At 49.0% G+C, this 20,243-nt stretch overlaps 1 long non-coding RNA gene across 2 annotated transcripts in view; it reads right to left on the bottom strand.

Moving 5' to 3' along the window:
• Positions 1 to 20,243, bottom strand: part of LOC123617668 (uncharacterized) — a 103,332-nt gene that overhangs the window by 19,871 nt on the left and 63,218 nt on the right. For both annotated transcript variants that reach the window (XR_012503789.1, XR_012503788.1), the window contains exon 4: positions 10,209 to 10,339. This is a non-coding gene — a long non-coding RNA (uncharacterized LOC123617668). The remainder of the gene's footprint in view (positions 1 to 10,208; positions 10,340 to 20,243) is intronic.

The raw sequence follows: 20,243 nt of genomic DNA, 5'->3' as shown, positions 1-20,243 counted from the left end.
CCAAATGAAGACAATAACAAGACCATACTTCCTTCTAACATAACTCACGTTGCTGTTTGAATAATTAGATGCTGCATCTGGGGGAGACAGTTTTAGAATTTTGTCCACCACAGATGACTATTTCAGCACCATTGGTTGAAAAGATTAACTTTTCACCATTGAAATACCCTGGCCCTTTTGTCAAATATCAGTTGGAAATGTACTCATAGAACCATTTCTGAACCCTCCTTTCTGTTCCATTAATCTAAATTTCTATCTTCATGCCAACACTACACTGTGTTGATTACTGTGGCTTTATAACAAGTCTTGACTTCATGCAGTATAAGTCCTAAACTTTGCTTTTTCTTTTTCAAAGGCAATTTTAGGTCTTTGACATTTCCATAAACTTTAGAATTAGCTTGTCAATTTCTAAACAAGGCTACTAGGATTTTCAATGGATTACATTGACTCTATAGATCAAAGGAGGAAGAACTGACATCTTTAAAAGTTCGAATTTTTTCAAAAAGTTTGAATTTTTGATTCATGAACATAGTATATCTCTTCTTTTTTAAAAAAATTCTTCTTTACTTTCTCACAGCAATGTTCTGTAGTTCCAGTGTACAGGATTCCTACATCTTTTATTATTTTGAAGTATTTCATATTTTTACTTTTTTTTTTTTTTTTGGTAGGGGGAGGTAATTAGGTTTACTTATTTATTCTTAATTTATTCTTAGAGGAGACACTGGGGATTGAACCCAGGACCTCCTGCATGCTAAGCATATGCTCTACCACTTGAGCTATATCCTCCCCAGTATTTCATATTTTTGATGCTATTGTAAATGCTGTTGTTTCTTCAATGTCAATATCTGATTGTTTATTGCTAGACTATGGATATATAATTAATTCTTTTGCACATTAGCCTTGTGTTCTTGCTTAACTCACTTGTTGGTTCTAGCAACACTTTGTAAATTCTTTATGACTTTCTATGTACATGATCTTGTCATCTATGATTAAAGATAAATTGACTTCTTCTTCCTTTCCAATCTGAATGTCTTTTAATTTTTTCTTATGTTATGCATTGGCTAGAACTTTAGTACAATGTTAAATAGTGAGATCAGACGTTCTTTCCTTATTGCCGATCTTAGGGGGAAACATAGAGGTTTTCAGCAATAGGAATTATGTCAGCTGCAGGGTTTTTGTAGATAACCCTTTCTCAGGTTGAGGAAGTTCCCTTTTATTTCTGGTTTATTATTTATAGTTCTAGCTGGGACTTTTAAATCAGGAACAAATGTCTGTTTTTGTACCAATACCATGCTATTTTGATTACTGTAGCTCTGTGGTATTGTCTGAAGTCTGGGAGAGTTATTCCTCCAGCCTCTTTATTTTTCTTCAGTAGACCAATGGAACAGAATAGAGAGCCCAGAAATGAACCCACAAACTTTTGGTCAACTAATCTTCAACAAAGGAAGCAAGAATATACAATGAAATAAAGACAGTCTCCTCAGCAAATGGTGTTGGGAAAACTGGACAGCAGCATGTAAAGCAATGAAGCTAGAACACTCCCTTACACCATACACAAAAATAAACTCAAAATGGATCAAAGACTTAAACATAAGACAAGATACAATAAACCTCCTAGAAGAAAATATAGGCAAAACATTATCTGACATACATCTCAGAAATGTTCTCTTAGGGCAGTCTACCCAAGCAATAGAAATAAAAGCAAGAATAAACAAATGGGACCTAATTAAACTTACAAGCTTCTGCACAGCAAAGGAAACCATAAGTAAAACAAAAAGACAACCTACACAATGGGAGAAAAGTTTTGCAAATGAAACTGACAAAGGCTTGATCTCCAGAATATATAAGCAGCCCATACTACTTAATAAGAAAAAAACAAACAACCCAATCCAAAAATGGGCAGAAGACCTAAACAAGCAGTTCTCCAAGGAAGAAATACAAGTGATCAATAGGCACACGAAAAAATGTTCAATATCACTAATTATCAGAGAAATGCAAATCAAAACTACAATGAGGTGTCACCTCACACCAGTCAGATTGGCCATCATTCAAAAGTCCACAAATGACAAATGCTGGAGAGGCTGTGGAGAAAGGGGAACCTTCCCACACTGCTGGTGGGAATGCAGTTTGCTACAGCCACTGTGGAAAACAGTATGGAGATTCCTCAAAAGACTAGGAATAGACTTACCATATGACCCAGGAATCCCACTCCTGGGCATATATCCAGAAGGAACCCTACTTCAGGATGACACCTGCACCCCAATGTTCATAGTAGCACTATTTACAATAGCCAAGACATGGAAACAGCCTAAATGTCCATCAACAGATGACTGGTTAAAGAAGATGTGGTATATTTATACAATGGAATAGTATTCAGCCATAAAAACAGACAACATAATGCCATTTGCAGCAACATGGATGCTCCTGGAGAATGTCATTCTAAGTGAAGTAAGCCAGAAAGAGAAAGAAAAATACCATATGAGATCGCTCATATGTGGAATCTAAAAATAAATAAATAAATAAATACAAAACAGAAACAGACTCATAGACATAGAATACAAACTTGTGGTTGCCAAGGGGGTGGGGGGGGTGGGAAGGGACAGACTGGGATTTCAAAATGTAGAATAGATAAATAAGATTATACTGTATAGCACAGGGAAATATATAAAAGATCTTATGGTAGGTGGCAGAGAAAAAAATGTGACAATGAATATATATATGTTCATGTATAACTGAAAAATTGTGCTCTACACTGGAATTTGACACAACATTGTAAAATGATTATAACTGAATAAAAAATGTTAAAAAAAATTTCAAAAAAATAAAAGTTATAAAAAAAAGAAATAGAATATGCTTTATAACCTTAAAAAAAATCAGGAACAAATGTTGGACTTTTCATGTAATTTTCTACATATTGTTCAGAGATGACCAAAAGGTATTTTTTCTGCTTGTTAATATTGTGAATCACATTGTTATTCTCAGAAATAAGAAGGAATAAACTATATACATATATGCAATAACTCAAATAAATCTCAAAGACGTTATGCTGAGCAAAAGAAGCCAATCTCCAAAGGCTACATACTGCATAATTCCATTTATATGATGTTCTAAATGCTTTAACTACTTCTTGTAGGACATTCCTCTCTGACAACACCAACATTACAACTTATGGCCAAAGGATTTGCTCCCAGTTATTTTTCCTTTGACTTTTTGTTGTTCTGTTTGTTTTTATTTTTTGCTGTATATTTTCCCCATCTCTGTATATACTGAATGACTAGTTCTGTACCATTTGCAAAATAGTCCCACTGCAGGAGGTCCAAGGAGAGTGTGAAACTGCCTCTCCTCTGTGGGCCTGGATTCTGGCCCCAGTTCTGCTGTGGTGATAGTGGGTGCCCCTCCACACATTACTAGCAGCTGTGAGGGCAACACCAACTGGAGGGAACTTGGCATCAGGGCATGACAGGCTGGGCACTACTTCTCTGTACCACCTAGAAATCATTACTCATAGGTAAGGAATGTGGCAGCTTGCCTTCTGAGGAAACGTACCGCCCAAACATTTTCATGCAGATCATTCAATATGTTGCATGGGATTTGCTGAGTATGTCTAAGAAAAACATCTACATTTTCCTGGAAGGTATTACAATTCTCGCATTTGAAATGCAATCATTTGAGAACCTTGAGGGACTCTGATGATGTGTTAAAAGACAGGCTACAGCATCCAGGGCACATGCAGTAGTAACAAGCGCAACCTGGACCCTGAGACAGGTTCACGTGAAGGCTTCGGTACTGCTGAAACATCACAAAGAGCTGCACTGGATTCAGAACAGACGTGGGCCGTGATGTCAGAAGCAGCAAGGCAGTTTCTTCAGGGACAGACATCAGTGAGTGTTAACTTCAGCCTGCCAGTAAGTAGTGTTGATAGGTCACAAAAATAAATAAATAAAAGTTTGGTTTAATTCTTAAAACTAAAAAAAAACAATAAACTCACACTGAGTGTTATCAGCAATCTGCCGCCATATGCATTTTCTCCTCTTTCTCCCGACCCATGGGTGGGACGGGCTGCTGGTCAGCTGAGGGGCTTTGAGAATGGAGACATGCAGTCTCGGTGCTACCGGGGACCGGCGGGAAGCCTGGACTGATTTTGGAAGAATTTGTTCTCTGTCCCTGGATCCAAAGACTGGTGTCTCCTCCTCATGGGAAAAGGCAAAAAAGGTGGAAGGTGGGCTGGTGCCTCCTGTGATGGAAGGACAAGAGGCCAGAATTGCTGGGGGAGAAGCTGCGTTTCCACCAATGGTGATGCAACATGGCTGAGTCTCCCCTTTGGCTGAGCGGTGAGCTCTGAGGCATCAGGGCTCAAGCTAAAGGAAGGCTGCCTTCCAGGGTGAGGCGACTCCAGCAGAAAGGGTGTGTGGGGTGTGTGGGGTCTGCTGCTGCCCCAGCAGTGTCAGCACTGGGGTGTCTGCCACAGGCAGGCACCAAGCCCAAGTATCAACAGCACCAGCCAACACCGCCCTCATCCCTTCCCTCCCCTCCGCCCAAACTCAAGAGGCACACTGGAGGGAAAGGTGGAGCAGGAGAGAAAGACAGCCCAGCTGCTGGCTCCAGGTCTCTGAGCCAGCTGGGGGCAAGGGGAGAAGCTTCAAACTGGATACAAGATTACGTTTGGATTTAAATTAGATGGAAAATGAGACTCTGTCTGAAAGTACCTGGGAAAGTGAAGGAATCTGCCGAGAGTTCCTCCAGACTTGGAGGAGGGAGACTGGATGGAGGAGGTCTGGAGGACAGTGGTGTCTGTACGAAATTAAGTTAAACCCCGTGCAGAGCGTCCCCACTCCCGTACCTGAGCAGTGTGTACAAGGATGTGCTGGGATGATGATGCCCTCAGCTCTCAAGGCAACTGGGTGAGGCCTGGAGAAGGCAGGCCCCCCGGGGCTCAAGTGTATGGATCTCCTTGGCCACGATACAGTTACCACTTTCTACATGCACCCTATCAGAAACGCTGCTTGTTGTTCTTTCAGCAAACTGGTTACAAATGGCAGGAAGCAAGCCATTGATTGGGCTCACCTAAGGCCGTGGGCTCACCTACAGCCGTGGCACTTCCTATCCATCACTCAGCAACCATGGAAGGAGTAAATAAACCATCTCCTCTCTTGTTTAGCCAAGTTACAAGGTATGAACGGCATATTCTTTAGATGGAAATGATGTCTTTTTCCATCTGCTATGTGTGGAAAATACAGTGTGTGCATAATATGTTCGATTCTATCAACTTACATCAGAATTCCAGAAGATTCTTTAAAGTCTCCAGAGGAATGAGTCAACAAAGGGAATTTGAGGAAGGGGGTCGTGCCGAAAAACCCAAGCAGAAAAGATTTGATCCGTCATTGAGCAGAGGGGTTGTCAATCATTCCTGTTCAGCAAATCAGGCCCCAGCATATTAGCTCACAACAACTTAGATTGCAGGAAAGGAGAACCCAACGGGTGGTCCTAAAGGGAAGCCAAGGTTTGAAAGGAGGAGATGGAAAGCAAGCTGACCCTGGAGGAAGATAGTTGTCAAGGAGGCCAGACCCAACTGCCACGTCAGGATGATGGATGAAGACCGGAAGCTTCAGAGGAGGCGAGAACAAGTGTTAATTTCTGGCTGGAGGACGTGCTTCAGCCAAACAAAAACGGCACAGAAATAGAACAGGCAGAGAGGAAAGGATCAAAAGCAAAGGTGGAATCTGGAGCCACAGAAAACTCCAGCAGAGAGGTGAAGGGAAAAGGCCGGCTCAAAGCCCAGACAGACACCAAGGGTCCCACTCACTTAAAGGACCACAACACGGCGATGGACACCAGACCTCCACCGGGAAAGGGCTGTGGAGAAAGTTCTGGGAGGGATCGAATTCCTACCCAACTTAGCGGCTGGGCCAACCCAAACCTGCCATGGGCTACAGGTCGTTGACTGTCATTTATCCAGGTCATATCAAGGGCCACAAGGTAAGGATGGGGTACTTTTTAAGCTCTGCAACCAATAGTTGGTGACTATGCTCTAAGAAATCTAAACTACTTTTGCTAATAATCTAAATTATTTTTATACCTGTGTATGTGTGTGTGTGTTTTCCTCTTGAAAATGTTAATGGGGGTCTTGGCTAAACTTACGTTTAAGGAGGTTTGAGAGACTCTAGACACTGACACTGATGAGAGGAGAAATCTCAGTGCTTGGTGGCCTTTAGGTGAGGGGGAGCCATGTTCGCAGCTTACCTGCCCAACCCCTTCCATGCACACAAGATTGAGGGAAAGCCACTGATTAAAAGTTCGTAAAATTGTCCCTAACAACTTGAAATCTGGAGATGAGCCAATGCTCATAAAAATAAGTGGGTCAGGCTGTTGGCAGAAACCTAATATCCCCATTTTTTTCCTTTTATTTTTTGAGTTCAACAGTCAATGAAATAATGACAGCGATTTTTCTGTGCCAAGCACTCTTCAAAAACCCTTTGAATGGGTTGTCTCATTAAATCTTCATTTAGCCTTCATCATCCTTGAGGTAGCCACCATTTTGACCCCTCTTTTGCAGATGGGGAAACTGAGGCCCAAAGAGAGTATGTAACTTGCTCATAGCTGAGAGCCGTCGGACTCCAGAGGCACGTGCGCAGGAGACCCAGATGCGACCTGCACGCAGTGCCAGGGCAGACCAGTTCGGTCTCTGGAGAGCGGCGGGGAGAAGTCCAGGTGTCTGAGGGCAGTCACCCGAGGTCCAGAGCAAACGGCAACTGGCGTAACTTGGCACTTCGCAGCCCGAGGCTCTGTCAACATATGGACAGTTCCTCTGCGGGATGAGAGGGAGGAGAGGAGGGCGGGGAGCGCCTGCACACGGGAGGAGAGGGGGTGGATCTGGAGCAGGTGGAGCGGGTGCACAGTTCACCTCCACGTGGGATTGCGGTGGCTTAATTTCTTAAAATTTAAAACCATTGCCAGGATGAGTTAAAGGAACCCCGATGACCCCGCTGTGGACCGATGGACCTAACACATTGCAGCGGGTCGCCACGGCAGGGGCTGCTTTTCATTTTCTCCCTAAGAGAACTCCAAAATAATTAACAGTTCAGTTTATATATTTCCCAGGGGAAGGAGGGGCGCAGGGAGGCTGATCCTGTGAACAGAGCCCTGGCCCCGAAGCCAGGAGAACAGGTCTAGGCTCAGCTTGAACAAACAGCTTTCAACTCCCAGCCTGCCCCCTTCTGGAAAAGCAGCCTGTTGGGTCACCTCTGACGTCCTTCCAGCTGTAAAATTCTGACTCTCCAACACGTTTGTTGCAGTGACCAATAAAACCAGCTCCTTTAAAGCGGGAAAAGCTTACAGAAAACGGCTTTTGCGTTCGTCCCGCCCCGGCCCCTGCGCCCTGGGCCGTGCTGCGCTGCGGGAGCCCGGGCTCTTTGCGAAGGACGAGCAGGACGGCTCCCCTCGGAGGGCGCTCCAGGTGCTGCTGGGAGAGGTCGGCCTGGGAGGCCGTCCCTGCAGCCCGAGCAGAGGGCTTGGAAGACCGCTGGGGGGACGGGGCGCTTGGTCAGAAAGGGGCGTTGGGCGGCGGCGTCGCCGGGGCGCGAGGCCCCCTGCGCGCCGTGACGGCCTCACCGCACAGCGTGCGCGGGGCCCTGCGTCTCCCGCCTCCCACGCGGGCCGCGTCAGCGGGCCAGCTTCCAGCTCCGACGGCCTCGAGGTGCGGCCCCGCTTGAGGCCCGCCTGTGCCTCTGCCGCCCGCCTCTCTCCCTCACGCGGCCGAGTCCGCGTGCACCCCGGCCAGACGCCCAGCCCTGCGGTCCACGGCCCGCAGCGTGGCTTCTCGGGCCAAAGCGAGGCCCTTTGCTTTTCCCACACGTCAGCCGCTCTGGGGGCTCCCAGGGCGGAATGTTTCGTATCTGCCTGCTCTCTGCAGCGCCTCTGTTCCCCGCTGTTATCTTTGGCTCCGTTGCTATGGGCGGGAATATTTCCTTGTCCTTGTTTAATAACTGCTTGGCTGCCAGACGGGCCATTTCTCATTGTATCGGCGCAGGATTAGCCGAGAAGTTGGGGAACTATTTCCTGTATTAAGCAGCAGGGGAGAGCTAGCTGGGCCTGTGCCTTCTTTCGACATCGCGTCATCCTTTTTTCTCCACTTTTTCCCTTGGAATGTGCTGAGGCCAGTTATTTGCATCCAGAGCAGCAGCCCCTCCCTGACACTTTGCAGAGCTCCGTGCGTTTTCCAGGTGCCCCGCGGAAACACTCCTGGGGGAGGCGGCAGGGAATCTCGGGCGAGCACCCTGGCTGGTTTTCGATATTTGGGGCTCAACAGTGAACTGCATCACCAACCCGCTTTCCAGGCGAAATCTCCTTTAAACCTATTTCATACTCCAGATTCTCTGACAGTTCACTCATCGGCCTCCTATGGGAGCCGCCAACTGATGGACAATTAACTCGAACCGGGGATTCTGTGTTGCCTAGAAGAGATGGGATATCAAGTTTACAGCTGTCTGAAACATTAACTGCTCGTAGATTTTTTTGGTATTGTGTGTTTGCCTGCGATAATCCTCAAAGGAATGGGAAAAAAGCTATTCAGAAACGTTACCGAAGGAAGACAAAAATCTATGAATTTTTGGCTCTTGATTAGCTTGAGATAAAGAGTAAGTTCTCAGAGACTGGCCGAAAGTCACAACTACAAGTTTGGGGGCCGCGCAGTGGAAATGACATGGGCGGGTCTCGGGGAGGGAGTCTCAGGCTTGAGGTTTGAGGTCACCTCCTCCAAACCCGGGAACTTGGGTAAGTCAGTTCATCTCTTTCCCACAGTTTTCTCATCGGTAACGTGGGGGTGATTCTGACTCACACGGTGGTTGTGGAGAATGTGTAGGAATGACTTATAAACGACGCACATAATGTTGTTAGAGTGACAGGAAACCGTGTGTGAAAATATCTGTGAAATGACAAGAAGGACGCAAGAGCTGACAGCTGCAGAGGCGACAGGGAACCCTGACAGAGACGGGAACGCACTTCAGAGTGGTGGGAGAACCATGTCCTCCTTGCAGCGGAGATTAATCCTCTTCCAAGACGATCTGCATCCTTTTCCTGAACTGGCGGGCTCCCCACCGGACGGGGCAGAGCCCACCTCCCACCAGAGAAGTGCAGCTTCCCGGTGCAGGGAGGGCTGGGACCCAGGCTCCACCAAGCCCGCTCCTGCCCTAGACTTCTCTCTGGAAGCCAGTCGTCCGAAGCAGCTCTGTTCTGGCTGCAGGAGGACGGGGGTGACCACTACCTCCAGCTCCTGGAGGCGGGGGTGGAAGGGGACCGGAGGCGGCATCCGTGTGCACGCTGTTCCGTGGACGGCCTGGGGCTTCTCCTTGTCCTCCCCTCTCAGCCTGGCTCAGCAGACAACTCAGAGGTTCCCTAAGCTCCCCAATATCCTTTCCTATAAAATTTCGTCATGGAAAATTTCAAACATACAGAAAACTGAAGCGAATGGCATAAAGAACCCCTGTGTGCCGCTCACCCGGTTCATCGACTATCAGTACTTTGCAGTTACTTCCCTTGTTTCTGCTCCTCCCCTCACTGTTTTGGTTTGGGTTTTGGCTGAAGTATTTTAAAATAAAACCAAGGTGTCATGACATCCCACCCACACGTACACATCCGTGTGCATTTCTAACACCGCTCGCATCTGCCCCCTTGGCTCACATCTTCCTGTGTCTCATTGATAAAGACCATTTTCTTTCCTAACATAACCATAATGTCAGTTTTCCACCCAACAGGAGTCACAGGAATGCTCAGTACATCCCAATGTTCATTTCTGCTCAGATTAGCAACAAGTGCGTTGTCTTAATTATGAGACAGTGCCTAACATGCCCCCTCCCTCACGGCGACCATCCTGGCCCACAGAATAGACACCTTACCCGTGACGGTGCTGCGGGAGAAAGTCCCCCTCCTCTGTGTCCCCTCTCTTGGTGGAGGAGTGACACCTCACAGGTGGGTTGGGAATAAGGATCTGAGTGAGGGCCTGGGGTCCTCTGGGCATCTCTCTGGGCTCTGCCTGCCCCCAGAGCAGCTGCCGTCTGCCCAGCGAGGCGTCCAGGGACTGCGCACACGCGGCCCCGGCCCAGGCCCACCTTGCGGGGTGAGTCTAGAGGACTGTCTCGCCCTTTAGGAGGGAGCAAGTGATCCGAGGTAAACAGATCTGCTCTATGAAAGCAGACTGCCCCCAGCTGACTCACCCCTGCACGTGGTCTCAGAGCAAAGCTCCAGGAAACCTGGTTTGACCGGCGTCTAGGCTGCAGGCTCTAGCTCACTCAGCAGGTGTTTTGAGCTTCTCCTGTGTTTGATTTCAGCATCACTCTTCAGTGTTCTGAATTTAGTGGAAAAGAAAGAAAAGGTGATACTGTGTGTAAGCCATCAACTCCCATAGGCTCAAATGAATTCAACAATCATTATTATAAACCAAACCCAGCACGAGGGAGAGTGTCAGGCTCCTTTGGGCCGAACAGTCTCCCTGGGGTAAGTCAGTCTCTCAGGGGAAGGTCAGTCTTTCAGGCGTCCCCTCCCCAGCCTTGTCTGTCCCGGGATGGGGCCTGGGCGTCCAGGAAGGCTGGGACCTCGCAATGCCTGCGGATCGAGGTGCCCGCAGGTCCCCCTCTGGGCTCTGGGCTCTCTGGGTGCCCCGCAGCGTCCTGACCTCCCTGAGCTCCGGGCATCCGGCTGCCTCTGCTGCCTCACGTGGGTCTGCTCTGCTTACTTGACTCAGACGGGGCCTGGAGATGTCCTGCCTGACCAGCCCAGCTGGACTCTTGTGCCCTGCTGAGCACTTTGAGCCTTGGCCATGTCCTCCATCCTCCCCCTGCTGAGCCTGCACCCCCAGGGCACACAGGGGTTTCTGCCTCCCTCCCCATCACGGTAGGGCTGGGGGGCACCCAGAAGCAATACCCAGGCATGCCCGTTGTCCACTGCGTTACATTGTCCTTCTGCTGTGGCTCCCTCTGCCCCGTGGGGCTCTCAGTGAGGAGGGGGCACAGCACTCCGTGCTCCCCGTGTTCCACTCCGCTCCTCTCCCAGCGTCACCCTCTGGGGCTTCAGCTGGCCGGGCAGGTCAGGACACCGGGTCCGACCTACTGCTCCGGCCACCTCCCCCTTCCCACCCTCCCTGGACGCAAGGGTCGCGCTTTCTCTCCTCTCCGGAAAGGGGCGGACTGCCTTTGGGAAATGGATCCTGAGACTCCTGCACCCCTGACTTAGAGCAAATTCACTGGCTCGCCCCCAAAAGCTGGCTGTTGATATGCTATCCATATTTTAAGAAATTTAGAAAAAAATATTTTCCTCTCAGTAAAGTCCTGCTTTGAAGACTAATTAGGAACTCAGGAATCCTATTTTGGGAATCAGACCCTGAAGACGCCCCCCACCCTTTCTCTGTTTCCTTGTTACAGCAGAACTTCTGCGCCCACAACCACTTAGAGACAGAAGCTCATGGCGGGCTGAACCAGGAGGAATCGTGGGTATGGAAATGTGAAAAAGAAAAGCAAAAACTATCATTTCTTTCTTTTAAAGTTGAATTATAGTCAGTTTACAATGTTGTGTCAATTTCTGGTGTCCAGCGAAGTGTTTCAGTCATACATGGACACACATACGTTCATTTGCATATTCTTTTTCGTTGTAGGTTACTGTAAGATACTGAATATGGTTCCCTGTGCTGCGCAGCACAAGCTTGTTGTTTACTGCTTTACATATAGTAGTTAAATATCTGCAAATCCCCAACTCCCGATTTACCCCTTCCCACCCCCTTCCCCCTCTGGTAACTTTTGATAGTTCTCCCTTCTAGATTACCTTCCAGGCCAGATCTTTCCTCCTAAAACCTTGCTCATTTAAAGAGCCCCTGCTCCCTTGCACTTCTATGGACATTTCCCTGACCATTACACTTCCGCCAGCATTTGTTAAGAACATAATACATGGTGGAGTGTGGGGGGAGGGTACAGCTCAGTGGTAGAGCTCATGCTTAGCGTGCATGAGGTCCTGGGTTCAATCCCCAGTACCTCCATTAAAATAAATAAATAAATAAACTTAATTGCCTCCCCCCACAAAAGAAAAATAGAACAAACAAACAAAAAGAACATAATACATGCAAAAGCATTGTGCACTGTGCACTGTGCTAGGCACTGAGAGGATGCCCATAGGAACTGGACCTGGTTCCCACCCCCTAAAAGGCCGAATCCAGCAGCCTGGGTAACCCCCCAACTCGATTATGAAGTCATCTGCACTTCTCGAAGGCGAGCCTGCCTACTCACTACACACTGCTAAAATTCAGCTTCCAGGACCAGACCCCGAATCCACGGGATGAGAATGCCCAGCGTGGTGCTCAGATCCTGCGTTCTGAGGGTCACGCGTCCCTCAGTCGCCTTTATGCCCTGAGTAGAGCGTCTGCCTTCCTGACCGGGCAACTGTTGAGATAAAAATGAGACAGACATGTGACAATGCCCTGAAGGTGGCTCGGTGTCATTTCCAGGGACCGTGGTAGGTATTCCAGAACCAAAGTGCATTTTTCACTTCGGTTCCGAAATCCTGTACCTTCTGTCCATGACCTTGGGCTCACCTCTGTCCCACCCTGGAGGTGGCACACGTGGCTTTCCAGGGATTCATGCTGTCTGGGGGACAGAGAGGCACAGGCAAGTGTCAGGTATTACTCATATCTCCACTGTAAACCCCACCCAGGCTCTGAAAGCCTGGTTTCCCTCCAGTTCCTTATGTCACCACCAACTTTGATTGGGAGCCATCAAAAATAGGAAGCATCTGGAGGTCAGAGTCAGAGCTGGCCCCGGACAAGAAGGTGAAGTTAGCAAGTTTCCTCTCGTGTCTCCTGCCTCTCCTCTCTCTGCTTTCTCCTGCTCCTCGTCCCCACCGCGGGGGCCTTCTCTTCCCTGAGCTGGGGAAGAGTAGATGGCCTCATACTTACTACAGTGTTAGTGGCTTAATAGTCAGCCTCAGGTTTTTAAAAACAGGGTAGATGATGAGCCAGTGGAATTGAAGCAACAAGGATAAACAGGTCAGGAACACTTCCAGGCAGAGGAATCTCCCACAGCCCCGTGCGCTAGCACCACCATGACCTCCCATTACCACAGGTCTTCCTGGGACCAACGCTGGGGGCTGGAGCCCTGGTGGTTCACTCTGGGCACTCGGACATCACCTGATGGGCACACAGCCGAACTCGCTAAAATCCAGAGAAGACAAACACCATGCTAGCGTTACCGTGAGCACATCTCAGGCTATGGCTAATCGGGCTTGGGAAAACTTCTGGGCTGGCCTCGCTCCAAGGCCAGAGAGCGCTGCAGTTAATCCTCCAGGACTCGGATGGTGGCCAGAACCCTCTCCAGCATGGGCTGACTGCCTGATCTAGGCACAGCCGGCCTCCACCCATATCCTGATGGGACATGGTGGGAAAAAAGCCATGTGGAAAAGGGAGTCATTTAGTGAAATAGAATAAGTTTTTAGCTGATGATCAGGGAAACCTGGGGTCCAGACCCACCACTGCTGCTGTTACACGGGGGTCACCATAGCAGGTGACTTCCCCAGGGACAGACTCCCTTTCCTGCTCAGAAGTGGGAGTGCCTTATGTGAGGAGCCTCAGAATTAAGGTCCATGCCAGCTCTGAGAAGTAGTTGTCCTCAACAAAGTAAACATCACACATCCTCCACCGGGAGGGGTGCAGGTGGTGACCTGGCCAGAGAGCCCACATTCATGCAGCATCTCCTGCCTTTGCTGCTCAACGTGTAGGTTGTGGAACCAGCAGGAACCCCAGGCTCCACCTACTGAGTCAGTCTGCGTCCTAACAAGATGCCTGCGTGGCTCCGTTGTGCATTAGAGTTTGACAAGGACCCCTTGCAAGGGTGCAGCACCTGTCTGAGCATCGTGGCACCTCAAAGCTTGTGTTGGCTCCTTGTGACCCTGGAATAAGCCCAAACTCCTTAACAAGGTTCAAGGAACAGCCAGTCTGTGCCTCCCTGTCCAGCATCAGCTCCTGGGGTTCTCCTTCCCCACCCCCAGCACAGCCATGAGGACCTCAGTGGGGCTCAGCAGGGCACATGGCCGTCAGATGTGAAATTCCCTTGACCTGGAATCTCTTCCACCCCTTCTGTTAACTCCTCCATTATCGCTTCAACAAATATTTAGGGAGCACTTCCTGGGTCAGGCACCCTGTGGGCTCAGTCGTCACAGAGCGTACCTTGTAGCTTCCCCATCCCCGAATCCCGTCCAGAATCACCTCCCCAAGGATGGCTACCCTGACCCCTAGGAAAGGTCAAGACCCCAAGGACTGCTCACAGCCGCCTGCACACACCTGTCGCAACTTGACGCGTTTCACCCTCGTTAGTGGTTCACATCACAGGAGGGCAGGGCCTAGGTGTCTTGTTTGCTGCTTGCCACCCCTACTCCAGCCAGTGACACACACAGAGGTGCCCCGTGAGTACTGACTGAACAGAGGGGAGGTTCCAGAGGCAGGGGGGAACATGGCTGGGACGCGAGGAAAGAACTCGTGCGGTGACAATGGGATTCTGTTGGCTCTCACCACAGACATGACAGAACGACTTTTATCTTTGACTCTTACTTCTTTGATCTAAACTTCCAAAGAGATTATCTGTGCCCGCAGTGTGTACCCTTTGAAGAGAGGAAATCTAAATTGGCATCCACGGTGGAATTCCTATCTGCCCAGACCCGGCTGGGGTCCAGGCCTCACTCTCCCTTCCAAGGGGCACACCTCGGAGACGGCCTGCCGGGGTGGAGCCGGGGTGGGACTCCAGCCGGGCCTGGGCTGTGTGCTGCTGTGTTCACACCCTGGTGGGAGGCTTGTCTCCCCGGTGAAAGGAGGCGGAAAGTGGCCTCAGATGTGTTGGGGACGGGCTGTTCCCTGCAGGAGGGACAGAGGCTAAGAGGGCACAGACATGCAGAGGGATGTTCACAGATTCTTCAAAGCAGATTTTATTTAGAGACAGAAGAACATAAAGGCTTATTCTAGTTTGATGAATTGGTACAGTCAGTGCCGGAGAGAACAGTCCTTTCTCCCTCCCTTTGTGGCTGGCTACAGCACAAGGAGCCATGGAAACCTAAGGAAATACATACTGGTTGTCAGAGACCACAGGGGTGACTTTCAGAGTCTCCTGACTTTACTGCTCAGCATCGCAAGGTGATCAAGTAATAAGGCTGGTGCTTTTTTCAATGTCCTTCTCATCTTTTTTCATGCAGGTAGGGCAGATGGTGTGGATCCCAGGTTGGCCAGGGAACAGGCGAGGCTCTGGGAGCTTCACTGACCCTCCCCAGGTCACCCTGATCCCAGCTCCCCGTGGTTTCCATTAGATGCTCACACCGTGGAGGAAAACCACGATGAAGTCGGGTAGCCAGCTCTGTAACCTCGAGCTCTGGGCAAAGTCGGTTAGGACAGCAGCTGACACTCACAGCCCCGCAGCAGGGCCAGCAGAAGGCCACACAGAGCCAGGGCAGGAATGAGCTCGGGAAACTTCGGATAAATTCCTTTTTCAATAACAACTTCCCTTATGTAAACTCACCCAAAGAAAGCAAACCCAAGTCTCTGCATATTTGAATTGTTTTGTATTATTTTAGCTGGTCATCCTTTCCCACCAAGGCAGAGCAGTGGGGACAGTGAGGGCCATGAACTCGGTCCTCATTGCAAAAGACAGACATTAGAAAGTGGACTTGGAGGACCTGGGGATGGAAGGGACTTTGCACATGACAACTCCAGCTACTGCCTCAGAAGGAACCATCTTTGCAGAGAGGAAGGCAGCAGCCGCCTGCTGCCACCCGGCCTCTCTGCCCCCTCCCTCGTGAACTCTCAGTGGAGGCCCAGAGCCCTCACACCTTCCACCCTTCCCAAAACGGTGCATCACAGGTCGTAGGAAACTTTCTTGGGGACTTCCAAATCCCTGCCGAGCCCAGGGGGCCTGGGGCACAGTGAGGGTTCCCTGTCTGTGGGAATGAGGCTCCTTTCTGTAAAGTGTGACGGGGGACACTCCACTCTGGACTTTCTTTTTTTTTTTTTTATAAAGCCAATGTTTGTTCTTAACTATCTGTGTGCACCCGCTGATTGTTCCTTAGCTGAGTCTATTTCCTCCTGGCGTCCATCAGCCGCGGTCTGTGTCCCCCTCGCTGTAAATACGAAGAAGAGGGAGACGGTCTGTGAGCAGTGGAGCGCGTAACCCTCCAGGAAATGAAGCCCTCGGGGAGGGCTTTTTGGTTTGGGAACGATGGACGACGGTACCCACGAGCTCAGTTGTTTACACACACGTCACAGTGATGTTGCTCCAGAAGACGGGGTCACGGATCCGCACCTCACCTCAGGATGCTAGTTCCAAGCCGAGGAACCGGGTGGCATGTCGGTGTGGAGAGCAGGAGGGCACCTCCTGGTGATATTTTATGCCAAACTTAACATGAAGGAGGCCCACTGGCAGAGTGGGGAAACTGAGACCCAGTTCTGTTAAAAGGCTTGCATCCTACAAGCGGGAGCTGAGTTCTAGAAGCAGGCGAAGAGCTTTCTGCTGCTGAATGGCAGGACGCGGGGCGAGGCTGTGGGACCGAAGTACTGCGGAACGGTCTCATTTGACACTCATTCACCAGACCACTTAGCAGTAGGCCGTCAGCAAACATGGGGAACAAACGAACGAAGGAATCCACCTTTCCGTCCCCTGTCGCCTGTGGGCGTATTCCTGAGATGTGTCCAGATGTCTCATCAGACCCGGTAGCCACGTCTTCCCAGTAATGGATTCCATAAAAAGTGCTACCCTCGCTTCCGCCACCATCTCCCTGCACTGCTGCCTGGGAGCACGGGGTGGAAACCCCCTCCGAAAAGAAAGGCCCTTCCCTTCCCCACCCCGGCTCCGTTCCTCTGAAGACAGCTTTCTGTCTGGAGAGTCCCGGGTCGTTTCTCATTCCCTCCCCTGAGTAGCTGGGCTCTTCCTGTGTGCTCTGGAGTCCAGGCTATGAGCTCCTTCAGACAGAGCCCACCTCCAGCCTCGGCCCACCGGGGCCATTCAATAAACAACAGCTGATCGTGAAACCTATTACTGAGGAAATCAAGGAGCGTGGGAAAGCATTTATCCACGTTTAGTCAATCTAATGGCGTTTATTATAAAGCCTAAGGAGTTCTGAGGAATAAGCTCCATTTCCTGGAAACCGGCAGGACAGGAAGCTCGCCCCAACCCTGCGTGGACCCCATGGTTCCACAGTCGCTCCCCAGAGCGGTGGAGGGTCGTGGTCCAGGGCCTGCGCTCTTGCTCGGGGGTTGTAAGAATTAGCAAAGTTAAAATGGCCGTACTACCCAAAGCAATCTACAGATTTAATGCACTTCCTATCAAATTACACAGGAAGGTTTTCACAGAAATAGAACAACTAATCCTAAAGTTTATATGCAGCCACGTAAGACCCAGAATTGCCACAGCAATACTGAGGAAAAAGAACAAGGCTGGAGGCATACCCCTTGCAGAGGTCAGACAATACTACAGAGCTGCAGTAATCAAAACAGCATGGTACTGCCCCCAAAACAGGCATATGGCTCAATGGGACAGAATAGAGAGCTCAGAAATACATCCACACACCTACAGTCAATTAATCTGCAACAAAGGAGGCAAGAATATACAAAGGAGAAAAGACAGTCTCTTCGGCAACTGGTGTTGGGAAAGCTGGACAGCCGCATGTAAATCAGTGAAGTTAGAACATTCCCTCACATCATATACAAAAATAAACTCAAAGTGATTTAAAGTCTTAAACATAAGACTGGACACCATAAATCTCCTAGAAGAGAACACAGGCAAAACATTCTCTAACCATAAATTGCAGCAGTGTTTTCCTAGGTCAGTCTCCCAAGGCAATAGAAAAAAAGGCAGAAATAAACAAATGGGACCTAATCAAACTTATAAGCTTTTGCATAGCAAAGGAAATCATAAACAAACTGAAAAGACAACCTACGGAATGGGAGAAAATATTTGCAAATGATGCGACTGACAAAGACTTAATCTCCAAAATATACAAACAGCTTATACATCTCAATAACAAAAAAGCAAACAAACAATCCAAAAAATGGGCAGAAGACTTAAATAGACATTTCTCCAAAGAAGACAAACAGATGGCCAATAAGCACATGAAAATATGCTCAACATCGCTAATTATCAGAGAAATGCAAATCAAAACCACAGTGAGGTATCACCTCACACCAATCAGAGTGGCCATCATTAAAAAGTCCACAAACGATAAAGGCTGGAGAGGGTGTGGGAGAAAAGGGAACCTTCCTACGCTGCTGGTGGGAATGTAATTTGGTGCAGCCACTAAGGAAAACACTATACAGATTCCTTAAAAAATTAAAAATAGAGCTACCCTACGATCCAGCAATCCCACTCCTGGGCATATATCTGGAGAAAACTCTAATTTGAAAAGACACATGCACCCCAATGTTCATGGCAGCACAATTTATAATAGCCAAGACACAGAAGCAACCTAAATGTCCACTGACAGATGACTAGATTAAGAAGATGTGGTATATATACAATGGAGTATTATTCAACCATAAAAAAGAATAAAATAATGCCATTTTCAGCAACATGGACCTAGATTGGACCTAGAGATGGACCTAGAGATTATCATACTAAGTGAAGTAAGTCAGACAAAGAAAGGCAAATATCATATGATATCACTTATATGTGGGATTTAAAAAATGACACAAATGAACTTATTTACAAAACAGAAACAGACTCACAGACATCGAGAACAAACTTGTGGTTACCAAAGGGGAAAGTGGGGGAGGGATAAATGAGGAGTTTGGGTTTTGCAAATACGAACTACTGTATATAAAACAGATAAACAGCAAGGTCCCACTGTAGAGCACAGGGAGCTATATTCATACCTTGAAATAACCTACAATGATATGAAATATGAAAAAGAATATATATGTGTATAACTGAATCACTATGCTGTATACCAGAAATTAACACATTGTAAATTGACTATGCTTCAATTTTTTAAAAAAGAGCATGGACTTCAGAGCCAAACTACCTGACCTCGCACACTGGCCCTCCCCTCAGTACGTCTCTGACCTTGGGGAGGCCATGTGATCTCCACGTGCCTCAATTTTCCTTTCTGTAAAGTGGGGTAATAATCATGGAGAGGAGTAAATGAGTTCACATCAGTAAAGGGCATAGATCATTGCCTGACACACCCTGGCTTTGCAAGTTATCAGTGAGGAATACATTCATCAGGCGTAAAGGAACCAGGCATCAACCAGCAGGGACGGGAACTGAGTCAGATCTGAAGAAGAAACTTCTGGTTAATTCTGTGGAACCTGATCCCTCCTCTCGCTCAGGTCAGTTCTCCCGCAGCTCTCTCCCTCACTCCGGCCTTGCTCTCCGCACTGCCTGCCCCACCGTGTCTCAGGACCATGCGTCTGAGTGCAGATCTGACCCGTCACTGTCTCCTTCGAGGTCACCCATGCCTCTCTTTCCAGAGACTCTCAGCTCCCCACACGCCACCCGGCACCCTGCCTGTGTGGTCCCTGTCTTGGCTCCACCTCTCCTGCCTGCCATCTCACCTCGCCCTCATCTCGGGCTCTGGGAACATGGAACGGCTCCTTCCCTGCCCCATTCCCCAATGTCACCCTCATCCACTTGTGTAACCAGTGAGCTCCTGTTATTTCTCCAGAGCCCAGTTAAGTGTCACTTCATTTGTGGCGCTCAAATGCTGTTCTGGGCTGAACTGTACCACACCCTCCCCCCATACTTCGTACATGGGGTCCTAACCCCCAGCACCTCAGAATGTGACTGTTTGGAAATAGCGCCTTTAAAACAGATGACTAAGGTAAAATGAGGTTGCTAAGGTGGGCCCTGATCCAATCTGACTGGTGGTCCTTAGAAAGAGAGGAAATCTGGACACACAGGGAGACACGGATGCCCACACAGAGGGAAGGCGGCCCTCTGCGCACCAAGGAGGGAGGCTTCTAGAGAAACCAACTGCCGACATCCAGACCTTAGCCTTCCAGCCCACAGAACCTCGCGAAACAAATTCCTGTTGTGTGAGCCACCCAGCCAGTGGGATGTGGGTCTGGCCACCAGGGAAAACTTACTCAGATGCCCCTAGAACAGGCTGGGTTTGGGCTTTGGACGCACACATGCCTTCTGTTACGCCAGCAGCTCCCCCCAGGTGGGGCTCAGAGACACTCCTCACTGTTCACCGTAAGCCCCAGCGGCTACCGCAGACACGTGTTCCTAAGTGCCGCG

This window comes from Camelus bactrianus, chromosome 33 (genome assembly GCF_048773025.1).
Source record: "Camelus bactrianus isolate YW-2024 breed Bactrian camel chromosome 33, ASM4877302v1, whole genome shotgun sequence".
NCBI classification, from domain to species: Eukaryota; Metazoa; Chordata; class Mammalia; order Artiodactyla; family Camelidae; genus Camelus; species Camelus bactrianus.
The sequence above is the reverse complement of the archived record's forward strand: the minus strand, read 5'-3'. Positions and strand labels throughout refer to the sequence as shown.